The sequence below is a fragment of the Lissotriton helveticus genome, chromosome 1_2, assembly GCF_964261635.1.
Source record: "Lissotriton helveticus chromosome 1_2, aLisHel1.1, whole genome shotgun sequence".
NCBI classification, from domain to species: domain Eukaryota; kingdom Metazoa; phylum Chordata; class Amphibia; order Caudata; family Salamandridae; genus Lissotriton; species Lissotriton helveticus.
In genome coordinates this window covers 317,089,529-317,106,510 of record NC_136058.1, presented here as the reverse complement: position 1 = coordinate 317,106,510, position 16,982 = coordinate 317,089,529, and positions in this window count along the sequence as shown.

Below are 16,982 nucleotides of genomic sequence, written 5' to 3'. Positions count from 1 at the left end.
AGCCAGTTACTACCCTTCGAAATCGACCCAAGGGCTTTTGGAGTCTATTTCAACAATATTTGATAGCCGATTAGAAGGGGAAATGTAAGCAGTTCTATTTGTGAATTGCTAATGATGTAGCCACGTCATGGAACTTAATACTAAGGAATCTGTCTGAAGGAGACCTGCCAATAATGTCACTGCATATGGTCATGATTACTGTGTTCTTGAGAACTCTGCGATTAAGTCAATGTGTCTCGAACTGTACCTGCAATTTGAGCATGTATAATGTCATTCATGTTATGTTTATGAATACAAAATAAATATTTTTTTTATATATTTACAAGCACCCTCTAACACCAACTTAATTTGCAGTGTATTTTTACCACCCTTCATTGGTTTCGTTTTGGCCAAAAATGTATTGCTTTTATAGCGCCAGGGCTAGTGTTTTTGTCTATTTTTGTTTTCTCCTTACTTTGAGTTACATAGAGGTTGCTGTAATAATAATAATAATACTGAGCTTATAAAGCGCCTGGTTACACTTGCCAGTGTGTCCCCGCGCTATACGTGGTCTAAGATTCAACCCAAACAGAAGCCCCGATCTATCAGTATTTAAGACTTTGGGAACTGAAAAGTTTTAAGTTCCCTCCGGACCACCATCTCTGAAGTCTCTACACGGAGCCTGACGGGAAGAGTGTTCCATCTACGGGCAGCCAGGGAGCGGAAGGATCTTCCCCCCATTCTAGCCCTGCTGATCTTGGGAACATACATCAGACCCGCACCCTAAGACCGCAGGGGCCGAGTGGGCGTATACGGTGTAAGCAGCTTACGAAGGAAACCAGGGCCTTTCCCCTAAACGATCCTATGGCTGACAGAGAGGGCTTTAAACTGGATGCGTTCCCTAATGGCAAGCCAGTGCAGTACTTCCAAGGCCTTTTTGGAGGAAGCTCTCCTGGGCAGCAGCAGCACCAGACGCGCAGCAGCATTCTGGATATGCTGCAGTCTCTGGAGACACCTCGCATTTGCGCCCAGATGGAGGGCATTCCCAAAGTCCAGCCTGGAGGCAACCAGGGCATGGACCAGGGCCCTCCTAGCTGACATAGGGAGCAGGTCGAGTGTCTTTCTCAGGCAGCGGAGAATGTCAAAACACGTCCCGGCAACACGCCGGGTATGATAATCAAAAGAGATTTTGGAGTTAATCCAAATGCCGAGGTTTTTAACCTGATCCTTGGGAGTAGGTAGGGGGCCCAGAGTGTGAGGCCACTAAGCACAGGTCCAAACAGACGGGGACTTGCCAACAATTAGCACCTCTGTTTTGTCCCCATTCAATCTGAGACAATTGTCAGGCATTCAACCTGCCAGATCCTGAAAGCAGGATGCAAATCTGCTGGCTGCCTGCTCAGCCGGCTGTGTCAAAGCCATGACCAGCTAAGTATCGTCGGCATAAGTTACCACCTCCACCCCATACTGCTCAGTTATAGAGGCCACAGGCGACACATAAAGATTAAACAGGGTAGGGCTGAGGCTAGAGCCCTGGGGAACCTCTTGCTTAAGGTCAAAGGCCTCTGGCCTATGAGGACCCTGCTCAACATAAAAGCAATGGTCATGGAGGAAGGATTCCAACCATGTCCATGCCTACCCAGTCACTCCGCCCCTCCTCAGACACTGCAGCAAGGTGTGATGTGCCACAGTGTCGAATGCGGCACTAAGGTCAAGGAGAATCAGTGCCGCTGTCTGACCCTCATCTGCATGTTTCCGCAGAGCCTCTATCGAAAAGAGCAGGGCAGACTCAGTACAGTGACAGGCGCGGAAGCCCGCCTGGGAGGGATGAAGGAGTCCGTGCGCTTCAATGTGTGCCAAGAGTTGTTGGTTAACCTATTTCTCGGCTATTTTGGAAAAATAGAGAAGGAGTGAGATAGGCCGCAGATTACTTAATTGTGTTATACTAATCTGTGGCTTTTTCTTAAGAGGAAGCACCACAGCCTGTTTCCGAGTAGTCGGCACCCTGCCAGCCTCGAAAGATAAAGTCAGTATGTGCTTTACATATGGTGCTAACAATTCCATGTTACCTCTCAGGATCTTGGCGGGAGCCGGATCTCTAGGGGATCCCGATTTCACCCCCCCTAGCTACTTTAATTAGCACCTCCTCCGCCCGGATCGAAAAAGCCCTCAGGCTGTCCTTATCCTGGAGTCCCTCATCCAGCTGCAAAACACCACTGGGGCTGGTCCTGGCTTCATTAGGGAAAGTGGAGTAAATGTCCTGCACTTTTTTTATAAAAGAATTCAGCTATCTGGTTGCAGGATTGCACAGAGGACTCCATCTGTTCTGCAACTGAGGCCAGTGAGGATACCTCTTTATAAACCACAAAGAGTTTCTTAGCCGAGCACTCAGCTTTATCGATTCGCTCAGAAAAATAGGCCGATCGAGTTTTCCTTATCAAGGCATGATATCCCCTAAGGCTAGCTTTATACACCCTTTCTGTGGCCGGCAAATAACCCTTTCTCCAGGATCTTTCCAAGCGCTTGCAGGCTGTCTTGGTCTCTTTTAAATCTGCATTGAATCAGGCTGCGGATTTGCAACACCGCGCGGGACAAATGCTAGACCAGGGGGCCGTAATATCTAAGGCCATCTGGATACGATGGTCCAGGGCATCGCACACCCCATCAATAGTAGTGCCCAGCCCCTCAGGGGGACCCCCCTGAACCAGACTAGCACCAAGGTTTTCAGGGGAGAACTTAGCCCATTTTCGCTGTCTCTTCTTAGTATCATTCCCTTTCCCAGGGTTACTTCCCATCATGTACTTGATACGGAATGGCACCACGGAATGGTCTGTCCATACCAACGGAACCGGAGGATCGGTCTCGATGCCTTCCCAGTTGCAAAATATCGGATCTAGCAGGTGTCCTAACCGGTGTGTTGGTAACTCAGACTGTAACGCCAATTTCATAGTAAGCAGCTCTTGGCGAACCTCACTGGCTGCGGTATTTGCGGCATTATCAAAATGTAAATTAAAATCGCCCAGCAATAAAAGTTTGTCGTAGCGCATGGCGGGAGACACCAAATTCTGTACCAGGCTACCAGAGAATTGACTGCTGCCTCCAAGGGGTCTATACACCAAAAATCCTTTAATAATAGCGTTGCTGGAAGCTATTATGGAGAAGGCACCTGTTTCACTGTCGTATATACTTGCAGGTTCCATGCTACATTTAATGTTACCCCTATGGATCACTGCAATCCCACCTCCCCTGCCGCAGGATCTATCCTGTCTTGCTATCTCATAACCCTGGGGAAGGGCATCCAATACTTTAGGGTCCGACTCCTCATCTAACCAGGTTTCTGTTAGGAAGAGAATATCCAATTTACTATCCAGCAAGAGGTCGCGTACATCCATAGTATGCTTCTTAAGTGACCTACAGTTAAGCAGGGCACACCTGAGCTCCCTGGTGATACCTCCTATGCGCGCATACTGGCTGAACATGAAGCCACAGTGTCTACATTCCTTAGTAAGAACTCCCACAATAGGATCTTCCCTTTGGGATTTGTCCTATCTTTGGACTCTTTCATGGAACACGTTTGTTGTAATATACTTACACCTGGCTTCAAACATGCCTCTCTAGAAGTTAAGTAATCTGCATATGCAGATGATATCCTAATATATATATCTAATCCTCTAACATCTCTCAATTCATTTTTAAAAGAAACCTCCTTATACTTTAGTATCTCGTGCTATAAACTCTATTTTTAATATAACTGGGCTTTTACCCATAAACTCTTCCTGCTATCAACACATGTTTGCCAGTATTAACTTTACATGGTGTCCCTCAAAGATTAAATATCTTGGCATTAGATTTTCCTCCACTATAAGTGAAACACTCACCCATAATTTTGTTTTGTTAAAATCCAGAATACAAACTCTTGACTTGGTCTCTATTATAATAATCATGGCTTGGGAAGACTATAAACTATTAAAATGATTATTGTATCTCATATTCTATATACGATTTCTATGGTACCATTTAAAATCCAAATCTTTATTGTAAACAACTTGACTCCATTCATATAAATTTTATGGAATAATAAAACTCCATGTATTTATTGCTCTGTCTAAGCTCAAAACCCCAAAACTTACAGGAGGTGTTAAATTCTTGGATTTTAAGTGACATCATTCCTCATTTTTAATAAGACAGTTTTATGCCTTGATATATGACTTTCAAGATCAACATTTCCCATTATGGATTCATTTTGAGTGATCTTTTCTGATTTTTCCTTTAGAGATGATATTCATGGTGCACAGACATAATATCGACTCCAAAATATCGTTTGGACAGAATATCGAGTTTTAAATATCGTTTGGACAAAATATCGACAGGACAGAATATAGACAGCCAAAATATCGTTTTTAAGGTAAGTGAAGTAATATCGACTGTAAATAATATAGAAAGTGAAAATATCAAAGTATATAATATAGATAGTAAAAAATATTGTTTTTTAAATAATATTTAATTAATTATAGTGTTTTTTCATGTTATAATATGTGTGAAAAGTGTCATTTTATGTTATAATTAATTTTAATTAATGAATTTTCTTTTTAATTATTGTGTAATTTAATTCTGTAGCGGGTTGTGGGTTTATAGGGGAATAGGGTGGGAAGTAATTTAATTATAATTAATTAAATATGTACATTTATTAATTGGTAGAAATATTTAATTAATTGGTAATTAAATAATGTGTGTTAATTATTTAAAATTTAATTGGTAATTAATTTAATTTAATGGAATAATTGCTAATTATGTTAATTTAAATAATGTATTTCCTGTAGTGGGTTGTGGGTTTATAGGGGAATAGGGTGGGAAGTAATTTAATTATAATTAATTAAATATGTAAATGTATTAATTGATAGTAATATTTAATTAATTGGTAATTAAATAATATTTGGTAATTATTTAAAATTTAATTGGTAATTAATTTAATTTAATTGATTAATTGCTAATTATGTTAATTTAAATAATTTATTTCCTGTAGCGGGTTGTGGGTTTATAGGGGAATAGGGTGGGAAGTAATTTAATTATAATTAATTAAATATGTAAATGTATTAATTGGTAGTACTATTTAATTAATTGTTAATTAAAAATTATTGGTTAATTATTTAAAATTTAATTGGTAATTAATTTAATTTAATTGATTAATTGCTAATTATGTTAAATTAAATTATTTATTTCCTGTAGCGGGTTGTGGGTTTATAGGGGAATAGAGTGGGAAGAAAATTAATAATAATTAATGAAATAATAACATTTATTTAATTGTATTTAATAGAAAATAATTGTAAATTAATTTTTAATTATCAAATAAATAATTGGTAATTAGTTATAAATTAGTATTAATAGGTAACTAATTGAAATAATTATAGTTAATTAGTAATTTTAATATATTAATTATTATGTTATATTAAATAGTTAGTCATTTTTAAATAAATTTATATTGATATTATTTTGTAATTTATTTATTAATATATGAAGTACTTACTTTCCCTAATGTTGCACCCACTGGAGTGGGAATAGTAATTTTAACCCTTACGCTATCCAACGCTTTCCCTACTGTTGCACCCACTGGAGTGGGGTCGGAATAGTAATTTTAACCCCTACGCTATCCTACGCTTTCCCTACTGTTGCACCCACTGGAGTGGGAATAGTAATTTTAACCCTTACGCTATCCAACGCTTTCCCTACTGTTGCACCCACTGGAGTGGGAATAGTATTTTTAACCCCTACGCTATCCAACGCTTTCCCTACTGTTGCACCCACTGGAGTGGGAATAGTAATTTTGACCCCTACGCTATCCAATGCTTTCCCTACTGTTGCACTCTTTGGAGTGGAAATAGTAATTTTAACCCTTGCGCTATCCAACGCTTTCCCTACTGTTGCACCCACTGGAGTGGGAATAGTCATTTTAACCCCTACGCTATCCAACGATTTTCCTACTATTGCACCCACTGGAGTGGGAATAGTAATTTTAACCCCTACACTATCCAACGCTTTCCCTACTGTTGCACCCACTGGAGTGGGAATAGTAATTTTAACCCTTACGCTATCCAACGCTTTCCCTACTGTTGCACTCTTTGGAGTGGGAATAGTAATTTTTACCCCTACGCTATCCAACGCTTTCTCTACTGTTGCACCCACTGGAGTGGGAATAGTAATTTTAACCCTTACGCTATCCAACGCTTTCCCTACTGTTGCACTCTTTGGAGTGGGAATAGTAATTTTAACCCCTACGATATCCAACGCTTTCCCTACTGTTGCACCCACTGGAGTGGGAATAGTAATTTTTACCCCTACCCTATCCTACGCTTTCCCTACTGTTGCACCCACTGGAGTGGGAATAGTAATGTTAACCCCTACGCTATCCAACGCTTTCCCTACTGTTGCACTCTTTGGAGTGGGAATAGTAATTTTAACCCCTACGATATCCAACGCTTTCCCTACTGTTGCACCCACTGGAGTGGGAATAGTAATTTTAACCCCTACGCTATCCAACGCTTACCCTACTGTTGCACTCTTTGGAGTGAGAATAGTAATTATAACCCCTACGCTATCCAACGCTTTCCCTACTGTTGCACTCTTTGGAGTGGGAATAGTAATTTTTACCCCTACGCTATCCAACGCTTTCCCTACTGTTGCACCCACTGGAGTGGGAATAGTAATTTTAACCCCTACGCTATCCAACACTTTCCCTACTGTTGCACTCTTTGGAGTGGGAATAGTAATTTTAACCCCTACGCTATCCAACGCTTTCCCTACTGTTGCACCCACTGGAGTGGGAATAGTAATTTTAACCCCTATGCTATCCAACGCTTTTCCTACTGTTGCACCCACTGGAGTGGGAATAGTAATTTTAACCCCTACGCTATCCAACGCTTTCCCTACTGTTGCACCCACGGAGTGGGAATAGTAATTTTAATCCTTACGCCATCCAACGCTTTCCCTACTGTAGCACTCTTTGGAGTGGGAATAGTAATTTTTACCCCTACGCTATCCAACGCTTTCTCTACTGTTGCACCCACTGGAGTGGGAATAGTAATTTTAACCCTTACACTATCCAATGCTTTCCCTACTGTTGCACTCTTTGGAGTGGGAATAGTAATTTTAACCCCTACGATATCCAACGCTTTCCCTACTGTTGCACCCACTGGAGTGGGAATAGTAATTTTTACCCCTACGCTATCCAACGCTTTCCCTACTGTTGCACCCACTGGAGTGGGAATAGTAATTTTAACCCCTACGCTATCCAACGCTTTCCCTACTGTTGCACTCTTTGGAGTGGGAATAGTAATTTTAACCCCTACGCTATCCAACGCTTTCCCTACTGTTGCACCCACTGGAGTGGGAATAGTAATTTTCACTCTTTTGTAATTGTACGTTAATAATATTGGCTATTATTTAATTAAATTTTGTTACTACATATATATGTTTTAAGAAATATGAATAAAAAAATATTATATTTTTACTTTAATCAATTATTTAATTATTAAAAGTTAATTTAAGTATTGTTAAGTATATTTTAGTAATTAATTTTTTATATTAATGTAATTAAACATTGTTTTTATTAAAGTCGATATTTTTTACAACTATATTTTTGTAAACGATATTTAAAACTCGATATTTTTGTACGTACCTGTTTGTACATAGAAAGTCGATATTTTGACAGTCTATATTTTGTCAACGATATTCTTGAAAGTCGATATTTTGTCACTCGATATTATTTCAGTGATCCGATATTCATTATTCAAAATGTACTTTTATCTCCATAATCCCAACTGTAAACTATTTTCCCTAAGTATTACACAGACTTTTTTTGGGATTCATTTAATTTCCAGAAGTGTTCCTTGTATTCCTCCATTTGGTAAAATAATTTTCCTAATTTACATAATAGATCTTTCTATTTTAAACACAGGAAAGAAACATGTATTACTTATATGCACCAATTTGTATATGATTAATCTTTTGCAACATTTGATTACTTGCAATCACAATACCAATTACCCAAGTCCTTTTTAGAGGGATATAAAATAATCTATTCTTCTATTCAAAGTTTTTTTGCCAAACACCACAGGAATCCCGATTCATTGTTACCAATACCTGATACCTCCCTTGATGATGTTTCGGTTCTTTATCGCCTAATGTTGATCATATGTCAACTAGACATCTACTATTTGATCTTCTCATTGCATTTGCTTTTCAAGTAATGCCTTCATGTTGGAAAGATTTTTCTAAATTATCTGTGCTTTCAGGGTGGAATTTTGTATGTGAGAAACATAGAATTCACACAGTATCTTCTACTTTACATCAGATAGTTAAATCTGATTTTTACTAGTTACCTTGAACTCATCAATCTTCTCCTATCTCTTCTCCACCTTTCTTTCTATTCTCTCTCTTGATCTTTTTTTTGTTTCTCTTTTTATATAAAGCAAAAAAACTCTCCTAATTATATAAGTTTTCCATGTTTTCAATACTGTTTGCAATTCTTTTACTATGTATATTACTATACAATTGTCATTTTGTATTATGATTATCTTATGAACTTGCAATCAAAAATATTTCACAACATGTCCTCTGATGCATGCACTAAAAGGCTGACAGGCTCTTTTGTGTAAAGAAAACTATATGTTTCCTTGAAGAATCTTTTGTGTAGCTTTATCATAGTAAACCCTGGAAAACGCTTTGTGGAAAAACTTTTTTTTGTTGAAAAAAAAAGGACACAACCGCCTCATCTACTTTAGGTAACATGTTTCATCATGCTTCTTTGTCAGCTCCAACTAGTGCTAGGTGGCTCATCCAGAGCTCTTTGTTGGTAACAAGTGTTTTTTGGAAGTATGAAGTGTCATAGATGAATATAAAAGTGCATTACCAACAGGATAACTAATGACCTTTCATTAAGACTAATCTTTTACAAAGTTAAAACAGCTGAAAAGAATAAGGTTAATAGTATTAATTGGGATACCTTCTTCATCTCTATAAAAAGGTAAACATGTTTCTGCTCTTCCTAGCATGTGACAACATCAGCGGGCTTTCATCAGGACCAAGCTGATCCTTCTAAATTAACTTCTGACCTACCCTTTTTGTCATAAATATTTGGTGTAGATGAATATGTTGTTATTGTTATTGGTATTGTTATTGGTAACTGGGCCGATACCTTGCGCGAGAAACTGCTCGTGTTGCACTTTGCCTTTACTTATGTTTTAAAAATTCGCTTTGCTGCGCTGAGATCTAGTTTAAAATTGTAAAATTGAATTCTTTTTTTTTATTTTATTTTTTTTATTTCAAATAAACACAAACAAACAAGGCAATAAAAATCAGTAAAGCTGGATGGGCGCTCAGCGAGGAAAGGAGTGCATTCAAGTATGATAGAAATCATCAGTGCAAAGGGGGGGAGTGGGGGGGAAATTCAAAGTCATAGACATCAATGCATAAACATCACTAGGAATGTCAGGCCAGGGGGAAGACGGAACCTCCAGAGCATCCACGAGGTGGAGATGTACATATATCACCCTGGTAGGAGTTCCAATGGTCCCAGACTTTATCCCACTTCTTAGGTCTGCCACGCGCTACATACACCGTCTTCTCTCTAAACATACACCAGTCCATGTTCTCCTTCCATGCCTGGATCGTGGGCGGTCTCTGGGAGCCCCACAATTGCGCGATATCTCTCTTGGCGATCATATTCTCAAGGGTCCCCCACTGAGTCCGCGCCACATCATAATCATTCGGCTCCCACACATTCAGCAGACAACGCCAGGCCTCTGGCAACAGCGCTATACCCGTCACCTCCTCCAGCACAGCATGCACTTGACTCCAGAACCGCATCACCTCCGGACATTCCCAAATGATATGGAGGAAAGTACCAGTTAAACCGCATCCACGTTTACACAACCCATCCACAGGATATCCCATACGAATCAGGCGAGGGCCGGACACATAAATCCTATGCAGGATCTTGAGCTGTACAAGTCGGATACGAGCTGGAATCGCGACCTCTTTCGGTGAGGATATAGCCGATTGCCAGTCTTCATCGTCCAATTCCAGACCATCACTAGTCCAAACCTCTCTGAGGTGGACCAACAAATCAACCCGATCATTAATCAATTTTTTATATATCAGTGAAATAGTGCTGTCAGGAACATATCCGTCAATCACCCGATCTTCAAGCGGGGATGATTCCGGGATGACGGTACCCGCAGGAAAAACCGAACTCAGTGCGTGGCGTATCTGTGCATATCGGAAGAACTCCTTATCACTCAACTTATATTCTACTTTCAATTCCTCAAAGGTCTTGATCCTACCTTTGATCCAGACATTATTCAACCTGCAGATACCAATCATATCCCACTTCTCAAAACCTTTCGACCTCCACAGGCTGCCCAGTCTTTCAGACGCATAAAGCGGAGTTCCTCTAGTCAGTCGATCCTTCCATCCCATTGCCGCATTAGCACACTGCCACACTCGTACCGCTATCTTAGTGGGCCCCGAAAGTTTCTGCCCAGCAGATTTGGAGTAAAGCGCTCTGTTATAATCGCCACCCGGCAGTAGCCACTTATCCATTTCAAACGCAGGATTCATCGCAGGACCGTACGTCCCATGATTAATCGCTCCAAGCTGGAAAGCCCAATAGTATCGCCTTATATCTGGAAGTGCAATACCACCGTCGTACCAGGGAAGCGTTAACTTGGCGAGGGCGATCCGCGAACGCCCACATAAATTTTCTCTGCAGACTTTCTACCCCCTGAAAATAACTCGCCTGTCGTAATTTGGCAGCACCTGAGTTAGCATTTAGCTCAGCTACACGATCTTTTACTGTTAAGTTGACCAAAACGTGCGGGAGCCATTTTGAATCCTTTGGCTTCCATTTTGTATGAACATGCTGCCTCGTGGTCAGCATGCCCTTTTGTCCTTTCTCGATACCAATGATCATTCACCTTGCCCAGCAACAGGCTATTTTTAGTACTGGTCAAGCACACGCATGCGCATTTGTATACTGACTGGTCATCTCTCAGGAATGTCCTCCAAAACTGACCAGTTGTACTAAACTCCTCCCACATGTTGGCCGTGTTCCAAAAATGCCCTTATCTGTACCTAAACTGTTCAAAAGTATACCGCCTATTCTTTTTATTACTGTTAAACTGTATAAAAGAGGTCGCACACCGATGTTCGGGGTGATACTTCTTGCATTGCCGAAGGGTGCTGTAGGAATGTACCACCACCTCATGGGGTCTTAATAAACTTGTCTTTTGCATTTTCCAGTTTCCGTGCCAACTTCTATTTTAAGGTGTTCGAGAGTTTTTGCAGAGTATGTAGGCCTGACTGAACCCGATACCACAAATTGGCGACCACGAAGGGACTCATCGGCGACTCGGATGCCCGAAGGAGAGGTCGCGACGAAGGATTGGAAACTCGCCATGGACTCGTACGCTGCCGTAGAGTGACCCGAGTCTTGGCACCCATGGTGTTTTTTCCTTTCCTTCTGATCTGACCTTCCAGGTGGCGCCGGTCCTCGACTGAGATCCCGATCGGTTGGATTGTCGGGTAGTGCCCATTTAGCTGATTCGATTAAAGAACTTGGCAGTTGGAACCTGGGCGTTTTGAGGATACTTGGTAAGCTTTTGATTGGTAAGGTAGTCTACTGACACTTACTGTGGCTTTTTGAATTTGTTTGAGTTAGCTAACGTTTGGACCCATGAATTTGACTTATATGTGGAGTGCACCTCACATAGGCAGGCATGTAGGGATATTTCTCTGACTTTGTATTTGTTTGAACGGCACACCGTGTGTAAAGCATATTAAGTGCCATTTTATATAGTATCACGTTTTCGTGATATTTTGACATGCCTGTTCTCAGCACACTTCGAGGAATGTGCTGTTTTGGAAATGGTACCAATTATCGATTAAATGAATCACAGCCGGCTCCCCCAGAGGGAACCCCTAATCGCGATATGTACGTAAAATTTGGCCTTCCGCCTATAATGTATAGCACATTATGGCATAAATATACTTAAGCTGATCGTGAATTGCAATGGCCACTACATGGGTCGTTTGATTTGCGAAAGGTTCAATATGTAGAGCAGTGTTTGTTTCAGCGCAGGTCTAGACAGGATATGTTTGATTGTGTGCGTATGTGGGAGAAAGCGGTGCGTGAACGAATGAAGCGTGAGGAAGCCTTGGCGGATAAGGTGCAGCGAAAGGCTGCTTGTGACAAAGCTTTACAGCTGCAGGAGAAAGAATTGCAGGAACAGAAAGAGAGGGAGACTCGAGAACGTAATTTACAGGTTAATGGTCAGTTCCCTATTCGACGTCCTCTATATCCTGTCCTTACTAATGAATCTGATGATTTTGCATTGCTAGATCGTTGCCCGCCTCCATATGTTTCGCCTACGGCTCCGGATGAGGACTCGGATGAGGACGATCAGAATAAGCAGCGCACCAGGTTAACTACTGAACGAGCTACGGAATTGCGCGGGTTTGCTCGTAAACTTAATGTAAATTCTATAACTGTTTCAGAGATTAATGATAATATGGAAAACTGGTCTGAAAAAGAACGATTGTATTTTCTGGATCATTTTGGAGATGAAGTTGTCGAACGATTTAGAAAGCATTCCTCTGAGTTGGAACCTAAGGATATATCAGTTGGTCGTGATAAGTTTCGTAAAGGTCTTTTTGTTCTTACAGATGCGGATAAGTTTTTCCAGCGTTTGGTACAGCTACGGGATGAAGCGTCACGACTACGGGTGTCGCAAAAGGAATCGAGTTCGTCTATGTCTGGACCAACGGGAGTATCTAAAGAGTGTTTTATCTCTGAAACAGATAAGAGCGCTGCGGTTAATGTTATGCCTATGCGAGAAGCTGCGCCTTTGTATGTTCCTCCTAAAGGGGATGGCACAGATGATAATAAAATGTCCAAAGATTCGAAAGGTTATTTTGTCTATAATTGGGTTTATACGCCTTGGAATAGAACAGATGTTATGGCGCTTAAGAATGCTCTGCCTGACCCCCGTAAAAACCCAGCAGCTTTCTATGAAGGTGTGGTAGGTGCTATTTCTTCGTGTGTTATGACATTAGTTGATATTGATCTGTTCTTTGGGCTGATATTGCCTCCTGATATGTGGAGGGCGATTCGTAAATTTGATGATCGAACGACTTTTGGTGCAGATTGGAAGGACATAGTTCGAGCTGATTTAGATAGGGAACCAGCGTGTAAACCATGCCGAATAATTTTAGACCTCCCTGAGGCTATATTTACTAAATTAAAAATGCTTGTTCCCCCTAAGAAAATTGATTGGACCATGTTCGCTTCTTGTAAGCAGAAGCGGACGAATCGGTCTCTGACTTCTTTTCCCGTTTCGAGGAAGCGTTTCATGATTACAGTGGTCAATTATTAACAGAAGATACAGGCAGACATTTGTTCGTTGATAAGTATGTGGCTAATCGCCTACCGGAGATTGCAAAACGATTAAAGGCTAGTGAAAGTTCATGGACCACGGCAACCCCTGCTTCTTTATTGACTATGGCTCAATATTATGAACGACAGGAATTGGAGGCTAAAGAAAGTAGTGATAAGAAAGCGAAAGATTTGAAGACGAAGGTGATGTTGGCTCAGGTTTACGTTACGAGAGGGAACGATAGAGGTAGACGAGGATCGTATAATGCGTCTTCTCCCCGTTCCGATATTTCTGAGGATCAGTGTGCATACTGTAAACAGTTTGGACATTGGGTTTCGGATTGTCCGGTGCTTCGAGAACAGCGTAATGAGCGTGGTCGAGGGAGTGGAAGGTCGCGGAATAGTTATTCAGGATCGAGAGGTGGAGCGAATGATCGTGGAAGGTTTGAAGCGAGGGGTCATGGACAGACAGATTATAATACTTTTGATCGACGCAATCAGTATCAGATAGCTGAGGGTGAATCTTCTGAGTCACAAGATAATCGTTATGCATAGGATTGCGTAGGATGGGGTGTGGAATCGGTTGAAGTACCAGTTGATCAAAGGGGTCCATATATATCAGCACATGTTTTGGGTTTTACTGATCAGTTTCTGATTGATACAGGAGCTACTCGTAGCGCTTTGTCCAAATACTTGGTTCCAAGGGCTCCCCTGTCTGGCGAAACGATTACAGCAATAGGGTTCGATGGAACACCTTCTCTTAGCCCATTGTCTCAACCTGTTACACTTTACATTGATACATTTGCTGCCCCATGTCCGTTTTTGTTATCTCCGAACACACCAGATAATATTGTAGGACTAGATATGTTAAAACATTTTCGAGCAACAATACGCTGTGCCTCTGAAGGGGTGTGGGTTATTCTGAATGAAAACTATCCAGAAGTTGAGAGATTGCGCCTCCTTCAAGAGGCTGATGTGCTAGCTTCGCTGCCAAAAACTTTGTGGGCCACTTCCGATACTGATGTGGGACAGATGATTATTCCTCCAGTACGTATTACTGTAAAGGAGGGCGTATCTCTGCCTCATGTCCCACAATATAAAATTTCTCGAGAAGGCGAAATTGCATTGACACACATTGTGAATGATTTGATTATGTTTGTAACAGTCCTATTCTTCCGATTCTTAAGAAAGACACAGACACCAAGATCTATCGTTTTATTATTGATTTGAGGGAAATCAATAAGATAGTAGTGCCTCAGTACCTGGTGGTGTCTGACATTACCACGTTACTTACTTTGGTTCCGCCCACAGCAACTACCTTTACGGTCATTGATCTTAAAAATGCTTTTTTCTCGATTCCCATACATCCTGATAGCCGATATCTTTTTGGCTTTACATTAAATAACAAATCGTATAGATTTTGTAGGGTTCCTCAAGGCTATACAGAAAGTCCTAGCATTTACAGTCAGGCTTTAAAAAGACAGCTTGATTCTTTCGACTTACAGTCTGGGGTGGCGCTTATTCAATATGTAGATGACATTTTGCTTGCAGCAGACACACAGAAACAATGCGAGGAGAGCACTTTTTCTCTGCTTTCTTTTCTTGCTAAGCATAATCACAAGGTTTCAAGGAAGAAGTTACAATATTGTAGACCAAAGGTGACCTACCTCGGTAATCTTTTGTCTAAGGAGGGGCGTGCATTGACATCAGATCGAATCCAAGCAGTTTTAGATACACCAGTCCCCCGCACTCAGAAAGATGTTCGTGCCTTCATAGGTTTGACGTCCTTTTGTAGGCAATGGATACTAGGATTTTCACACATTGTTCACACATTGTTAAACCTTTGTTAGCACTGTTGTCCAAAACTACATCGATTCCCATTGAATGGACGGATGAATGTCAGAATGCTTTCGAACAATTGAGACAAGCTCTTTGTTTTGCACCAGTGCTAGGTACACCTGATTACACGAAGATCTTTACATTATATGTCCACGAGAAAGATGGGTGCGCATTGTCAGTCTTAGTGCAGACACACGGAGACAAGCAGAGACCTTGTGCGTACTTTTCAGCGGTACTCGACCCTGTGGCTCGAGGACTGCCTGGATGTTTTCGAGCAGTTGCAGCAACAGCAGTAGCTATACGACAAAGTGAGGGAATAGTTTTGTCACACAAATTGTTGGTATTAGTTCCCCATGCAGTAGATGCTTTACTGAATCAAACGAAAACACAGCATCTAACTAGTGCCCGTCTAACAGTATACGAGTTAACACTGTTGGCGCCACACATCACACTGAAGCGATGTGCTACTTTGAACCCTGCTACTTTATTGCCATATCCTGTTGCTGAGTCCCAGAAGGAAGAACAACATGATTGTGTTTTTCTGACTGAGGAACAGACAAAGGGTCGTATCGATTTACAGGATACGCCATTTCCAGATGTAGATGGGGAACTGTGGGTTGACGGGTAGTGTTTAAAGTTGCCAGATGGTACGACCTCTGCAGCCTATGCAACACCGCAGAAATCAGCCCAAGCAGCTGAATTGATAGCTTTAACGAAAGCATGTGAGTTAAGTGCTGGACTATGTGTGAACATCTACACTGATAGCCGTTACGCTTTTGGAGTAGTGCATGATTTTGGCCTACTCTGGAAGGAACGAGGGTTCTTGACCTCACATGGAGTGCATATTATGCATGGAGAATTGGTACGTGATCTCCTGAATGCACTATTATGTCCAAAGAAAGTGGCGATAATTAAATGTAGTGCGCACAAGAAAGTGACAGACAAAATAGGAGCAGGAAACGCTTTTGCAGATCGCATAGCGAGAGAGACTGCCATGTTACAACATGTCTCTCCCATGTATGTGGTGAAATCGCAAGCTGAGCGATGGCACGATGCTAGAGAAGAAATACTAGACATACAGAAATCAGCATCCGAAGCAGAACTTGCACTTTGGGCAACAGAGGGAGTGTTGGACGATGAGGGTTGCTGGCGTAGCAAAGATATGGAGAGATGGAAATTACCTGCCGCTTATTTGCAAAGCAATGGTCCAAATGACACATGGGCTGGCACATGTTGGAGCTCTTGCAATTACTAAATTGCTTACACGAGTCTGGGAGCATCCTGAGATTGCTAGTACGGCCAAGAGAGTAGTACAAACCTGTCTGATTTGCTTACAGCACAATCCTGGTAAAGGGACTTATACTCCTAAAGGAGGGTTTGTTCCGCCTACTGCACCATTCGAAGTACTGCAAATGGATTACATCCAGCTGGAGCGCTGTAATAACCTCAAGTATGTCTTAGTGGTGGTGTGTGCCTTCAGCAAATGGATTGAGGCTTACCCCACGAAAGATAATACAGCATTGACAACAGCTAAGGTGTTACTCAAGGAGTACTTCCCACGCTATGGTGTTTGTAAGTTTTTGTGGAATGATAATGGTCCTCACTTCATTGGGAAAGTAGTGGAGTACGTCCTGAAAGGATTGGGAATAAAATAAAGGTTCCACGCTGTATTTCATCCACAGTCAGCAGGTTTGGTAGAAAGGTACAATGCAACCTTGAAGCTGAAGCTAGCAAAGAT